The sequence below is a fragment of the Camponotus vicinus genome, unplaced genomic scaffold, assembly GCF_025532165.1.
Source record: "Camponotus vicinus isolate PSW18456_S1 unplaced genomic scaffold, iyCamVici1.0 SCAF_4, whole genome shotgun sequence".
NCBI classification, from domain to species: Eukaryota; Metazoa; Arthropoda; class Insecta; order Hymenoptera; family Formicidae; genus Camponotus; species Camponotus vicinus.
Genome location: NW_028141976.1, coordinates 7,872,610 through 7,888,284, shown reverse-complemented (window position 1 = coordinate 7,888,284; position 15,675 = coordinate 7,872,610). Strand labels below are relative to the sequence as shown.

General features: G+C 28.9%; 1 protein-coding gene and 1 long non-coding RNA gene across 10 annotated transcripts in view; both read right to left on the bottom strand.

The window, feature by feature from the left end:
- Ten-m (teneurin transmembrane protein Ten-m) overlaps positions 1 to 15,675 on the bottom strand; it is a 683,381-nt gene that overhangs the window by 528,007 nt on the left and 139,699 nt on the right. The window lies entirely within an intron of this gene.
- LOC145971117 (uncharacterized) lies at positions 13,456 to 14,929 on the bottom strand. Its single transcript, XR_014438768.1, has 3 exons — positions 14,765 to 14,929; positions 14,091 to 14,409; positions 13,456 to 13,888 (listed from the first exon to the last, which is right to left on the bottom strand). It is a non-coding gene; the product is annotated as an uncharacterized LOC145971117 (long non-coding RNA).

Sequence of the window (15,675 nt, the reverse complement as noted above, 5' to 3'; positions counted from 1 at the left end):
TTAAAATTATTTTATAGCGTGAAAAATGAGAAGGATATAGACTTATTACTTACTTATATCAGAGCTGGATTTGTAGTTGAATAAATCGTAGGCACTATCAGCTAAAACTTACCTGAAACAGAAACATATTTTGTTAAATATTTAATATTATATATATAAGAGAATATTTGATACGGAAATTAATACAAGAAATCGTTTTAACTTATGAATTTCTCGAAAATCTGCAATTTTCTTTTGTAAAAATCCCTGACAACATTTTTATATTTCACATTAACGCTTATATTTTAATAATTATATTAAGAATTATAAATTTATATATGTGTAATAATATATGTATAAATATATTATTTATATAATTTTTAATATTAATTTTCATATTAATTAAATAATAAAAAACTATGTAATAATTGAATAGAGAAAGCTGTAATTTATATTGAATGATTAAAGCTATGTAATTTTCGCAGTTTCATATTATTATTATTTTACTTGGAAATAATGAAGGCAATTCGGACACATACAAAGAAATAGCGTGTTTAAGGGGTAGATAGAGAAAATGTCGGAAGTAAGATTCTTGGTGAGCAATAGCAAGTGCTGATAGCACGGACAGCGTAATCAGTCTTCCATTATGCTCACGTGAACGAACCTTTATTATCTAAGACTTTGCTATGAAAGGCGCGAATAGGGTCATTCTTCGATTGCTACTACTTCCAATATTTCCATGGCGGTCCCGAAAGAAAAGTGATCTTGAAGACCATCCTTACAAATCAACCGCTTTGTTCGAAGGACGACTTATCAGCGACGATGGACACGGTAGCGAAAAACTATTTTTTTCCCTCCGATCTCTCTCGAAAGCCCGAAACGAAAAGTGTTCTGTTACAAATTACATCATTTGTCCCTACGTGATTTGTCAAAGAGAAAAAGCGAAAAATTATTCAAAAAATTATCTTCTCCTCTGGTCTTCTTTGTGAAATTTTATTTTTGTTTTTTTTTCATAATTATCATATTATAGTACATAATATAGTTTAAGAAAAAAATATAATTAAGAGAGAATTAATATGTCGAAAAACATTTTTTTTATTTTTAATGTTACATAATTATATAAGTGTGATAAGATAAAACTTTGCAAATCTATTTTCAATATTTGCGAGAGATTTTCGTATAGTCTACAAAAAATATTTGGAGTTTCATAAGAATTATATAATTTGCTTAGAAGAGACATGAAACTGCATTAGTTTCACAATTATAATTTAGATTTATTATAATATGAATAATTGATAAAGTCAATGATGTCGCATAAATTTTACATACTTTTAGATTTGTAATACGTATCTGTGTTCGATACATTTATATATACAAATATTATAAATAAAAATATTCGAATTAGATTTATGTAGCACACATCCACACACATACACACCCACATAACATTTATATTTCGTAAGAGTGTTATAAATATTCGAATAAAATTCATTTAATTATTAATACTATCAATATATTACATTTTAAATTTGTCATTCATTTATTGTAATTTTGTTAAATGTTGCGTATTTCTAACATGAATCTAAAATTATAATTGTCAAATAATGAGAAATAATAAAGCAATTTGACGTTATAAGCAGATTTATAGATTGCGTATCAATATTTATATTTATATAAACAATTACACGTCTTATATTATACGTCTTATATTACATGTCTTATCTATCTATCTGTATATATATATGCATTGACTGTAATGAATGTAGTATTTGATGCTATCTGATAAATAAAATGCTATTATTATAATTAAATAAGAGAATATATTAAATAAGAAAATCTTTTTAACATAATTATGCTAATAAAAATATGTACGTAAAAATTTACTATAATCTTCGATTAATATATTTCGCATTTTTTTTTTCTTATCGACTTGATTATACAAATTATTTTGACAAAAGTAATTATTGCTGATTCACAAATATGGGTTCATAGATTTACTTTCTATAGATTAGCAATTTTTAATATTCACATTTATTGTAATATTTATGATTATTTAATTCTTTTTGTAATCTTCCTATAAACAGTAAAATTATCAGCAACTGTTTGTAAGGTTTATTAGACAGACTTAGATCGTGTATCAATATTTACATTTATATTTTAGATTATTCCGCGACCTTTCCCTGTTTCTTTTACCAGCTTCTATATTTTTCGTTAAAATGATTCTTTATTTGAATTTAGTCTTATACCATCTGTGATACAAAGCGGACATTATGTCAGAGAAGAATTTACACTATGCGTGGACATATTTCACAAAAGGCACTAACGAAACATATGTAATATGCAAAATTTGTGATACGACTTTTTTCCTTAGAAAAAATTATAACAAGATAATACTGCACATACTATCTACGCATAGTTCTGATAACAACTACTACTCTACTGTCACCTCAAAAGTTTCAAAGTCACAAAGAAAGAGAAGTAAACGGCCGTTTTTTATGACAGAAGACAATCAAGTAAAATGTAATTTTTGTAAGAAGAGTTTCAACATATGTTATACTATTTCGGAAAATATGAAAAACCATTTAAGAACTATCCACAAAATTGATAAAAGTACAGCGCAAAAACATCGGATATTGTGTCGTAAACATGTTAAACGAAATTCACTAAATACAATGACGTGCAACTATTGCAACCAAGTTTTTCAAAACAATTATTTCACCTTAATGATACATTTGATCGACGCTCATGAAATCGATGTATCTTTGAAAATCAGATCAATAGGGTAAGAGAATAAATTTTATAATATTATTATTTTGCTTCTTTTAAATTACTAATATATATTTTTGTATAATAAGTAAAATGTGTGTATTATGAATAAAATCATAAAAAATTCAAGTATTTAGCATATGTTTATTATAAATATTTGAGTCAATTTAATTTAGATAATTATATCAAAATATATAATACAAATTTAATATTTATTAATTTACTATTATAATTTGTGTAATAATTTGTATAAATATAAAATGTGAAGAAGTAGTGAAAATACTAGATAATGGGGCAAAAATTTTTATATTTCGATATCATTTGGATATCGAATATTCAGAACATCGACTATTTAAGTTTTCTAAAATATTCCAAGATATTAAAATAATAAAGATTTTATTAATAATAACAGTTTGAAGATATATAATTATATATTGTGCACACAATTTAGATAAAATTATAATATTGATTATATATATTATAATATTTTATAATATATATATTATAATATTTTATAATATTGATTATATATATACGTATTGATTATATATATATGTATAATGTATGAATTATTTATTATGTATTAATTATTTTTTATCTTGTGCAGATTAAATGATGGATCAAATTGTCTTTCAAATATAGAAGTTAATGATATTGTTACATCAAGTAGTCTTTTTGATACAGAAGTTAATGATATTGTTACATCAAGTAGTCTTTTTGATACAGAAGTTAATGATATTGTTACAGCAAGCACTTATCAGCAGGCACACACAACTTATAATTTCGAATACAACTCAAATAATTCTTCAAAGTCTAATAGAAATGCTGAAAATATTGCTACATTAAGTAGCTATCAGCAGCCAACTTTTAGCTCTGACGATAGTTTTAACTGTGATGACTATGATAATATTGATAATTTTGATATTTTGGCAGAAGAATGTCTCAAGGAAGTGAAAAAAATAAAGCGTTTTGACTATGATAATATTGATAATTTTGATTCTTTGGCAGAAGAATGTCTCAAGGAAGTGAAAAAAATAAAGCGTTTTTGACGAGTAGTCATTTGCTTTTATTGCAATATGAAGCAATATTCATATATCACACATTTATAATTATATCGACTATTTCGAGTATAAAACTTGTTAATTCTAGTTATCAATCATCAAAAATTTAAAATGTTTTTAATAATTTTTTATATCTATAATTGTTTATATATATTAAAATTATATTCATATATATATTATTATTTATATATGTATACACATATTATAAATAATAATATATATTAAATAAAATAATTATATATATAATGTGTGTGTGTATGTGTATATATATATATATATATATATATATATATATATATATATATATATATATATAATTATGTATATATTAAATAATATTATATATAACATATCATATGATATATTATATAATATATTATTAGAGTTCTGCGAGAATAATTTTTTAAATAATTTTTTTAATATTGTATACATATTAACGGGAAATTAAATAGATATTAGATTTTTGTCCTTATTTTTAATTCGATGCACATCAACTATAATGGAATTGACTGTAATATAGCACAAAATTGATAATTTGAAAAATAAAATGGCATTTATTAAAGTAGCATGATCATGTATTTTTTTATTTATAATTATATTTCACACACAATAATTTAGTATGTATAACAATTTATTATATAATATTTGATTAGTATATTTACGAATCTATTACGAACCTTTTTTCGATCTGAAGGTTGATAGCTTTGACAAAACTATTTTTAACTAATTCAAAGATGTTTTGCAAAAATTGGCAGTTTCTAGTATTCATATCTATTATAAAATTTGCGATTGTGTAACTCTTTCTGTATGATTGTTCTCTATGGGATTATCGGTAATGGATCAGCGCGCAGCTAACTATAAGAATTAAGAACTCCCGTTGAATCGAATTCGTTCTGGAATTTCCGGAGCGGTGAGATAAGACGAGATGATTTACACAGGGGAAGGGAAGAGTCGTTCGCGTCTTCGTGGCAGCGCGCGTGCTAGTCCGGTTGTCTACCTTAACAGAAGTCGTGCGAGAGATTAAGCTATCTCTGATAAGAAAGACCAGGTGGTGGAACCAAAAGGACTGGTGGCGGCCGCAGAAAACGGAGTAGAGGAAGAAGTAGAAGAAAGAAGGGGAGAGGGAGTGAAAACCTTGCCTACGGGTCTGAAATCCGGAATAAGAAGTTCCGGACTGTTCGAGGCTGCGGGCTGTAGGCAGGCGATAGCGACAAAGAAGACGAAAGAGAAGGAGAAGGAGATGAAGAGGGAGAAAAAAGGGCGAGAGAGAATGAGAGAGGAGACTGAGAGATAAATCGAGAACCCGGGGCGACCAGATAAAAGTCACTAACAAGTAACAAAGGTTTCGTCGGTGGGTTGAGAAGCGAGGAAAAAGAGGGAGGAAGAGAGAGGAGGAAAAAAGGTGTGCTACATATTGGTTCCATCGCCTTCCTTCGTCCGCTGGTCCTCGGGGACTTTTGTTCTCTTTCGTCGGACTCGGGGAAAGTCTCTCACAGTTTGCAGGAACTGGCATCCGCCAATTTTGAAGTACGGGTCTTCGAACCGCAATTGTTTCTCGTCAGTAGCATCCTATCATTCTTCACGGCTACTCGAAAACTTTCAATCAAATTTGATCGATCATCGATCATTCGCAATCTCTTTGGCATTGATAGAGAAGTATTGATTCGCATTTTCATTTATCTACATAAGTTTGATGAAATGTAAAAAGCGAAATTCTGGTCGTAATAATAATCATTTACAAAATGAAATCTAACTTATTTGTGGCATTCAATTTTTTTTTCATTTCTTTATCAGGAAAAAAATATTCGATATAAATAAATAAATATAAGCATTGTGGTAAGATATAACCCCAAACCGCTACTTTTAAAATATTTGGGAATATCGCTTCATTCATAACTTGCTGCAGTTATGAGTTTACAGTTAATGGTCAAATGGAAATAAAAGAAGAAAGTTTGCGGTGAGGAAAAGAGTGAGAGAGAAATGTGGAAGAGAAAATCGTTTGTTATGCGTGACTGGCGGCCAACTGAACTAAAATTGTGGTGGAAACAAGGGCCACCCAGCTGGCGGCACGAAAAAGGTGGAGAAAGTAAGTATAAACTTGGAAAGAAATTTCTCGCGCGGTCTTGCGAGAAATAAAAAGGACTGAGTTTTACTTATCGCGCCTCCGACGAAACTTGTATCTGCGAACTCGGTGACAAAACGCCGCGCGGTTCTCTCTCCCGTATAATATCTCCCGTTTCCTTTTCTTGTTAGAGATACATGTCGCCTCAAATATATAATTTACATTAGTTTGAAACATTTCGCACGCGGAAGACCGCACGTGCTACAACGGAGTTTACGAATCTGCAACATCTTTTCTCTTTCTCTTCCTTCTTTCTCTCTCTCTTTCTCCTCGCTTGGCGCTTGAATTTTACATATATGAAAAATACCCTGTTGTAACAAAAATTTCAATTGGCTTTTTGTAAATATTATCAAATTTGAATAACATGTTATTGTTATTTAAATAAATATTGATAATAAATATTGATAACTTGCAAATAAAAAATTCCAAAGTTACAGATTTACTGAATATTTTATTTTAGAGAGAGAGAAAGAGGGAGAGAAGTCAGGATTATATAGAATATTTAACCATAACAATACATGCAAAATATATTCTCCTAAAATAAAAAGATTCCTATATAAAAATAATGTAAAAAATTAGATGCTTTTTATCATCTAAAGTCGCGAAGATATATACAAGAAGAAGGGAAATTTTCTTCTGTCACGGTCAACATCGTAACTCTTCCTCTTTTGGCACCAAGGTTAAAAACGAGCTCTGAAAATGCGAGGTCGATGGAGCGACGATGCTATATAAGGGTGATATCAACTTATCTATAACCTGAAGGTAAGGCGGCTGCCGACCTCTTTCTACCCCCTCCCCCTTCTCTCCCTCCTGCCCCCCATCGGCTTCGCAGCCGAGCTCACCTTCTTCTCATCTCGTCCGCGCCGATACCCGACCTTGATTGAAAAGCAGATGACGCGGAATAAGGAGTTTTCCGAAGGTCCAAGGAAAATGTCTTCTACCCCCGAGGCTCTCCAATTTCTCAGAAACGTGGAATTTATTTCATTCCCCAAGGTCTGATGTAGGACGAGGTGAAAAGGAAAAGGGAGATAGAACGGAAGGAGCTAGAAAGGGAGAGAGGGAGATAGATAGAGCCTAGATGATAACCCTCAGCGAAATGTCTCTTCCGGCCGGCGTATATATCCATATATATATATTTTTGGATGTGACATAAAATAGGTCCGACGCGGATTTCGTCTCATTTTTGACAAATACGCAGTCGAGACTGCGGCGAAATTGCGCAAAATCTGCGTGCTTTCAATATTTCGTACACGTCGATCTATCAGAAGCATTAAAAGTACTAGAGAATATCACAAAGCAGTATCGATACGATGAATAAAAATTTCTTTCACGCTTTAATATATAATTAATATCGACGAATTATGTATTGTCCGTGATGCGCGTTTCTCGTTCATATGCACCTTTATTCAGAACGTTGTAAATAAAACTTAAGACGTGCAAAGGGAGCTATCAATTCCGATAAATTTAACGATTCTCGCGGAAGGTACATGGCTCGCACGCTCGCGGAAGAATGAGAAGGCAAAAGTAGAACGTAACGAAAGATCTCCAGGGATTAAATCGATGCTTTACGGTTGCATTGGAGGCGCCGGAGAACGATGGAGCTGGTTAGTTGCAAATCAAGATTAACGCCTGGTTCGTGTTATGCGTATGTGAGGAAACTCCATGGTCCATGTTTCTCGGGGTAAAAAAGACTGCCCTAGTCACGTAGACTCTTTACGCGAGGAACCACTCACTCTCTCTCTCTCTTTCCCTCTCCGCTGCTCTTTCGAATTACCACGGGGAGCGGAATCTCTCAACTTGCGCAGAAAAAAAGAACGAGCGTGGAAATAATAGGGCTTCCCTTTGGACCGAAACGTGCTCGAAGATCAAAGATCGCGTCGCGAATATAATAGGAATGGTATCTTTTAGACTTTAATAGGTTGCATATTGAACAGCATAAATAATTTTCCCTACTCGAACGTATAAGAAATAGAGATTTATTTTAGACAACTGATCGTCTCACATCATTGTTTCGATAAATCAATACGCTATGTATATTTTCAATTTTTTTGAAGGACATATATTTTTAGACATGCATGAGAATATGCGCTATTGTAAGATAGTATCTATTTAAAGTAGCATTAAATTATAAATATATGCTCAATTACGCATGTTAAAGGCCGCAAGATGCTCTGACATTAAAATGACAGAGAGATAGAGAGAGCAAGAGTGGAATAGCATTTTCGAATCCCGGTAGGAACGCGCGGCACGAAATAGGTCGCCGATGGTTGAAGACAAGCCGGGTGTACGTCGACGGAATTATAGCGGCGGTTCGCGTTCACCTAAAGGACCGGCCTTTCGCGGGAATAAACTGGGTGTTGTAAAACCTCGGGGAGCGTCGTGAGGAGGTTAAGAATCCGCAACGAAAGGCACGAGGGTTACGACTGGCTCAGCGCTTGACGTAGACGATGAACGATGCGGTGGTGGAGAACGTAATGCGGTTTGCGCGTTGGAAGTCGAGACACGCTGGTGAACAATCCAGTGTTGATAACCGCACATCGGTGACGGCATGTTAATGTTTCGCTGCGCAATCTCGTTCGTTCGGTCGTTCACGATCTTTCGCTTTCGGATCAGTAGCGGCCAGGCCTCCAGTATCGGTCGACGTCTCTGGAATATCAATCCACCTGCCGAAAACGTTGCGTGATCGATCGAAGGCACACCTTGACGACCCATCATTTCTTCGAATATTCTTAATAAACGGTTTTTTTAAATATAATATTATGTATAACGACTTTTAAATATTTATTCTAAATCGTTGACGCGCGTAAAACGCTTAGCGATAGTTAGCGATAGTTTAGGGAAAAGCATTGCAATATTTAATGGATCTTAATTAATCATTCCAATAAGGCATGTTAACAATGAGAACTACCATGTACTTTATCGTGTTGTGTATTGTTATAATATGGGACGTATTGAAAAAGTTTAATTCCATTCGCATATAATTAAGGATATTGTTAGAACTCTTATTTCTCAAAAAAGGTTGCAGATTGTAAGCTTGATAAGAATTTTATAACGAAACATTGAATTAGGAGAACTGTAAATTGAGCTATTAAGGAGGAACATTTTTCCATCATTTATTCAATCTTAATTATTCCAATTTTTTTAACTATTTCTAAAGGTTTTTTAGATTGCTGAAAATAGAAATTAAAATAAAATTAAAGTAAAATTTCACAAATTTAAAATAAAGAAATATCAACATAGAAAGAATATTAAAATTTAAAATGAATTTATATTTTTACACAAAAAATTATCGAAATTAAATTATACAGAAATTTTTATAAGTTTATTCAATTTGAAATTTAATTCAAAATTGATGTAATGAATATAGAGGAATCATAGGATAAACAATTGATTATAATTTTTCTACAGTGTAATAAACCTATAGAATAACAAATAGTTGATCATAAAAATTTTATTAATTTTGATTCTTTCAACAAACTTCTTTTAGAAGCAAGAAGTTTTAAAATTATACTTAATTTTGAACAATAAATAATATTTTGTTCTTATTACGTTATATATTGCTATGATATAGAAAATTACAATAAAATAATTTTTTTCACCTTTAATCTAAATTTTTTTGAAAAATTATTACATAATAGAATATTTGAGAGCTAAGATTGTTTCCGGCGTAAAAAAATTACAAGAAATTATAAAATTACTCTTTTCATCTTATCTTCTTCATTATTCTTCCGTTTTATAATACATAACAATTAAGAGATTTAGCTTAAAATAATGAGATTGAAGTTTAAAATAATTTGTAAGAAAATAAACTAAAATTTTAATTATAAATAATTATTTATGATACATAATTGATTTCTTTTAAAAAATTACTTTTAAAATCAATGACTGATGTAAAAATCATGACATATGTAATATCTGTTATATACAATATTATGTAATAAATTTTTCTATACAAATAGTATGAAAAAAATATGTCATATATATGTGTATATGTATATATATATATATATATATATATATATATATATGTATGTACATATGTATGTATGTGTACCGAATACTTTTAAAAAATTATTTTCGAAATCAATAACAGATCATATGTAATATCTGAGAGATGTTAAATATAATATTATGTAATAAATTTTTTAATAGATATTAATAGTATGAAAAATAGCCGAAAATATATCTTTGTCGATGTTTGATAAATACATAATAAATAAACAATATATTTGTAAAACTGTACATATATTGTAATTATAATTTCATGTTATATTACTTAATGTTACGTCAAAAAGCAAATTATTACTCATCAAAGCGTAAAATTTTTCCATTTCTTTACTTTTAAATTTATTTTCGAGTTCAGTAGGGCCATCATAATCAGCAATTTTATTAATATCCGTTGACTGAGAGCTGTTTAACTCAGAATTTCCAAGATATAGTGATATATAGTCATTTACATTGCCAAATTGATAAAAATTGCGTATTAGTTATTTGTAGATGCTTTTAGGAATATCTATAGCACTTTGCCTAGAACGTAAGAAACTGTTTGTTAACCTGTTTGATCTTAATATTCATAATCTTTGTGATAAAGTTATATTAAATATCTTGAATTTGATGATTTTACTTATTATATATAATTTTATTCATTATGTACACAAAAATGTATATAAATAAGGTAATTGAAAAGAGATGAAATAATAACATTCGATTTATCGCCGTTTCTCTCTTACCACGTTTATTTGAATTCCAAAGGTACATCAACTTTATGAGTGATCAAATGTTTCATTAAAGAGAAATAATTCCTTGGAAAAACTTGATGGCAATGTCGGCACTTTATTGTACAATCCTGATTTAGTATAACATCATTACTACGTTCTATCCAGATTTGATGTCCTCTCGCTGCATTTTCATCAATTCCATGTTCATTTTTTAAATGTATTTTCATTTTGTTTCTAATGGTGTAAATTATGTTATATCTTTTATGACAATTATCACATTGTACTTTATGGTCTTGTATTACAGAAAATGAGCATTCGCTTTCTCCTATTTTGGAAATTTTTTAAATGACGTTAAATGCTACGAACTATTGTAGAAACTCTATCGAAAAATGCCAAGCGGCGCGATAGCGCTTGTCTTCCAATTCTGAGTCGAAAAAAGCGAAGCGGCCAATCTTGTTTATAATATTAAAAACATGTACACTTGCACAGTGTTATATTGCTTCAATTTCGTCTTAATTTGTCTATGACCAAACGGTAACAGTAAAGATAAGCATCCACACAAACCGAACATGCAATTACTGTGAATTTACAAATTGATGCGCTGGCACTTTTACTGAACAGAAGAAGCGCGATCGCGCCGCTTGACACTGAAACGGTTAATAATGTTATAAATACCTTCATGTTTTCTTGTTATGTGACTATTTATATTGGAAAAGTTTGGGCGAAGAGAACAAAATTTATTACAAAAATTGCACGTTGCACCTGCAACGATTTTTGTAAAATACGGCCACACATAGCTAGCCATAATATTCGCTTTGTATCAGAGACTGTATATAACTAAATTCAAACGAAGAATAATTTAAACGAGAAACATAGAAGTTAATAAAGGAAACAGAGAAAGATCGTGAATAAATGTCTTTGTATAAATGTAAATATTGATACACAATTTAAATCTGCCTAACTATTTTACGATTAGTTGCTTATTCACTGCTGGTAATTTCATTGTTTGTACGAAAAAATTACAGAAAGAGAAATTAAATAATCATAAATATTACAATAAATATGAATATTAAAAATTACTAATCTTTGCAAGATAGATTTGTCTGTGAGTCTGTGTATCTGTGAATTATCCACAATTACTTCTATCAAAATAGGTAGCATAAATTACCACATCGATAAGAAAGGAAAAGTGCAAGATACATTAATCGAGGAGTATAATATATCTTTCTGTGTACTAGAATAACTTTATGTGAAAGAGATATATTATCTCATTTATTTATTAAATTTCTTACTTATCAAATTTCATCAAATACATATTACTTTTATTACAGTCAATGCACAAAGCATTGAATTGGAAACAAACGCGGCATATGTTATAATATTATATAATATTTAAAAAAAATATTTTGTTACTATATTTAATAAATTAATTATCAGAGCTCTTGTAAGCAAGGAAGCTTTATGTATGTTCACTTAATTAATAGCTAGAATAATTGTTCTAACAAATAAGTTATTGTTTTAAAATTTTTTGGATTGAAAATTTTATCATTGCTTTCTTTTACATCTTTTTCACTTCTGTACTAAAATAATTATAATTTACGATAATTCTTTTATTTAAAAGTAAATACCTTAGGAACTTAAAAAAGATTCATTTTTTGAAGACTCACTTATCTCTCTATATCCATTAAAATGAGTTTATTCCTCGATTTTTAAAAGAATGATTAAATACATTACTTTAAAATTTCTTTCCAAACATCTTTTCGAGAGACATATTAAATACGTTTCAATTGCTTATATTTTAAGACATTCTCGATTTTTCAGCGTACATTATCTAACAATGGGAAGCAACTGTGGAGAGCGTATTGCGAGAGATGCAGAGTGGGATGCAAAAATTTTTCGAGATTGAATTATATAGAAATTTTTACAAGCTTATTGAATTTGAAATGTAATTCAAAATTGATGTAATGAATATAGAGGAATCATAGGATAAACAATTGATTATAATTTTTCACCAGTATAATAAACCTATAGAATAATAAATTATTGATCATAAAAATTTTATTAATTTTGATTCTTACAACAAACTTTTTTAGAAGCAAGAAGTTTTAAAACTATACTTAATTTTGAACAATAAATAACATTTTGTTCTTATCATGTTATATATTGCTATGACATAGAAAATTACAATAAAATAATATTTTTTACCTTTAATCTAAATTTTTTTGAAAAATTATTACATAATAGAATATTTGAGAGCTAACATTGTTTCCGGCATAAAAAAAATTAGAAGAAATTGTAAAATTACTCTTTTCTTCTAATCTTCTTTATTATTCTTCCGTTTTATAATACATAACAATTAAGAGATTTAGCTTAAAATAATGAGATTAAAGTTTAAAATAATTTGTAAGAAAATAAACTAAAATTTTAATTATAAATAATTATTTTTTATACATAACTGATTTCTTTTAAAAAATTACTTTCAAAATCAATGACAGATGTAAAAATCATGACATATGTAATATCTGTTATATACAATATTATGTAATAAATTTTTCTATACAAATAGTATGAAAAAAATATGTGTCATATGTATGTGTATATGTGTGTGTGTATATATATATATATATATATATATATATATATATATATATATATATATGTACATATGTATGTATGTGTACCGAATACTTTTAAAAAATTATTTTCGAAATCAATAACAGATCATATGTAATATCTGAGAGATGTTAAATATAATATTATGTAATAAATTTTTTAATAGATATTAATAGTATGAAAAATAGCCGAAAATATATCTTTGTCGATGTTTGATAAATACATAATGAATAAACAATATATTTGTAAAACTGTAGATGTATTGTAATTATACTTTCATGTTATATTATTTAATGTTACGTCAAAAAGCAAATTATTACTCATCAAAGCGTAAAATTTTTCCATTTCCTTACTTTTAAATATATTTTCGAGTTCAGTAGGGCCATCATATTCAACAATTCTATCAAAATCCGTTGACTGATAGCAGGTCAATAATTCAATATTTTTACATATATCTTCGAGATCGGAAGAGCCATCATATTCAGCAATGTTATCAAAATCCTGACTGAGAGCTGTTTAACTCAGAATTTCCAAGATATAGTGATATATAGTCATTTACATTGCCAAATTGATAAAAATTGCGTATTAGTTATTTCTAGCTGTTTTTAGGAATATCTATAGCACTTTGCCTAGAACGTAAAAAACTGTTTGTTAACCTGTTTGATCTTAATATTCATAATCTTTGTGATAAAGATATATTAAATATCTTGAATTTGAAGATTTTACTTATTATATATAATTTTATTCATTATGTACACAAAAATATATATGAATAAAAGAATGAAAAGAGATAAAATAATAATATTCGATTTATCGCCGTTTCTTTCTTACCCCGTTTATTTGAATTACAAAGGTACATCGAGTTAAAAATGGGTGATCATATGATTCAATAAAAAGGGATAATTCCTTGGAAAAACTTTTCGGCAATGTTGGCACGTTATTGTACGATTTTGATTTAGTATAACATCATTATTATTTATTATAAAGTTTTGAAGTTCTCTCGCTGCATTTTCATCAATTCCATGTTGAATTGTTAAATGTATTTTCATTTGGTTTGTAACGGTGTAAACTAAATTATATCTTTTATGACAAATACCACATTGTAATTTACATTGGTCTTTTATTACAGAAAATGACCATTCGCTTTCTCCTATTTTGGAAATTTTTTAAGTGTCGTTTGAGTGCCACGAACTTTTGTAGAAACTCTATCGAAAAATGCCAAGCGGCGCGATAGCGCTTGTCTTCCAATTCTGAATCGAAAGAAGCTAAGCGGCCAGTCTTGTTTATAATATTAAAAAAATGTACACTTGCATAGTGTTATATTGCTTCAATTTTGTCTTAATTTGTCTATGACTAAACGATAACAATAAGGACACGCATCCACACAAACCGAACGTGCTAGTATTGTGAATTTACAAATTGATGCGCTGGCATTTTTAAGCACTGGATAGAAGAAGCGCGATCGCGTCGCTTGACACTGGAACGGATAATAATGTTATAAATACCTTTATGTTTCGTTCCGATGTGTCTTGTTATACTGTTATAGGATAGCCGAAGAGAATAATATTTATTACAATAATTGCACGTTGCACCTTCAGCGATTTTTGTAAAATACGGCCATACATAGGAGCAATCCATAATATTCGTTTTGTATCAGAGACTGTATATGACTAAATTCAAACGAAGAATAATTTCAACGAAAAACATAGAAGTTAATAAAGGAAATAAAGAAAGGTCGTGAAAAAATGTCTTTGTATAAATGTAAATATTGATACACAATTTAAATCTGCCTAACTAATTTTACGATTAGTTGTTTATTCACTGCTGGTAATCTCATTATTTATAGGAAAAAATTACAGAAAAAGAAATTAAATCATAAGTAAATATTAAAATATAAGTATGAATATTAAAAATTACTAATCGTTGCAAGATAGATCTGTCTGCGAATCTGTATCTGTGAATTAGCAACAATTACTTCTATCAAAATAGGTAGCATAAATTACCACATCGATAAGAAAGGAAAAGTGCGAGATACATTAATCGAAGAGTATAATATATTTTTCTGTGTACTAGAATAACCCTGTTTTAAAGAGATATATTATCTTATTTATTTAATAAATTCCTTACTTATCAAATTGCATCAAATACATATTACTTTTATTACAATCAATGCACAAATCATTGAATTGGAAGCAAACGCGGCTTATGTTATAATATTATATAATATTTAAAAAAAATATTTTGTCACTATATTTAATAAATTAATTATCAGTTCTTTTGTAAGCAAGCAAGCTTCATGTATGTCCACTTAATTAATAGCTAGAATAATTGTTCTAACAAATAAGTTATTGTTTTAACATTTTTTGGATTGAAAATTTTATTATTGTTTTTTTTACATCTTTTTCATTTTTGTACT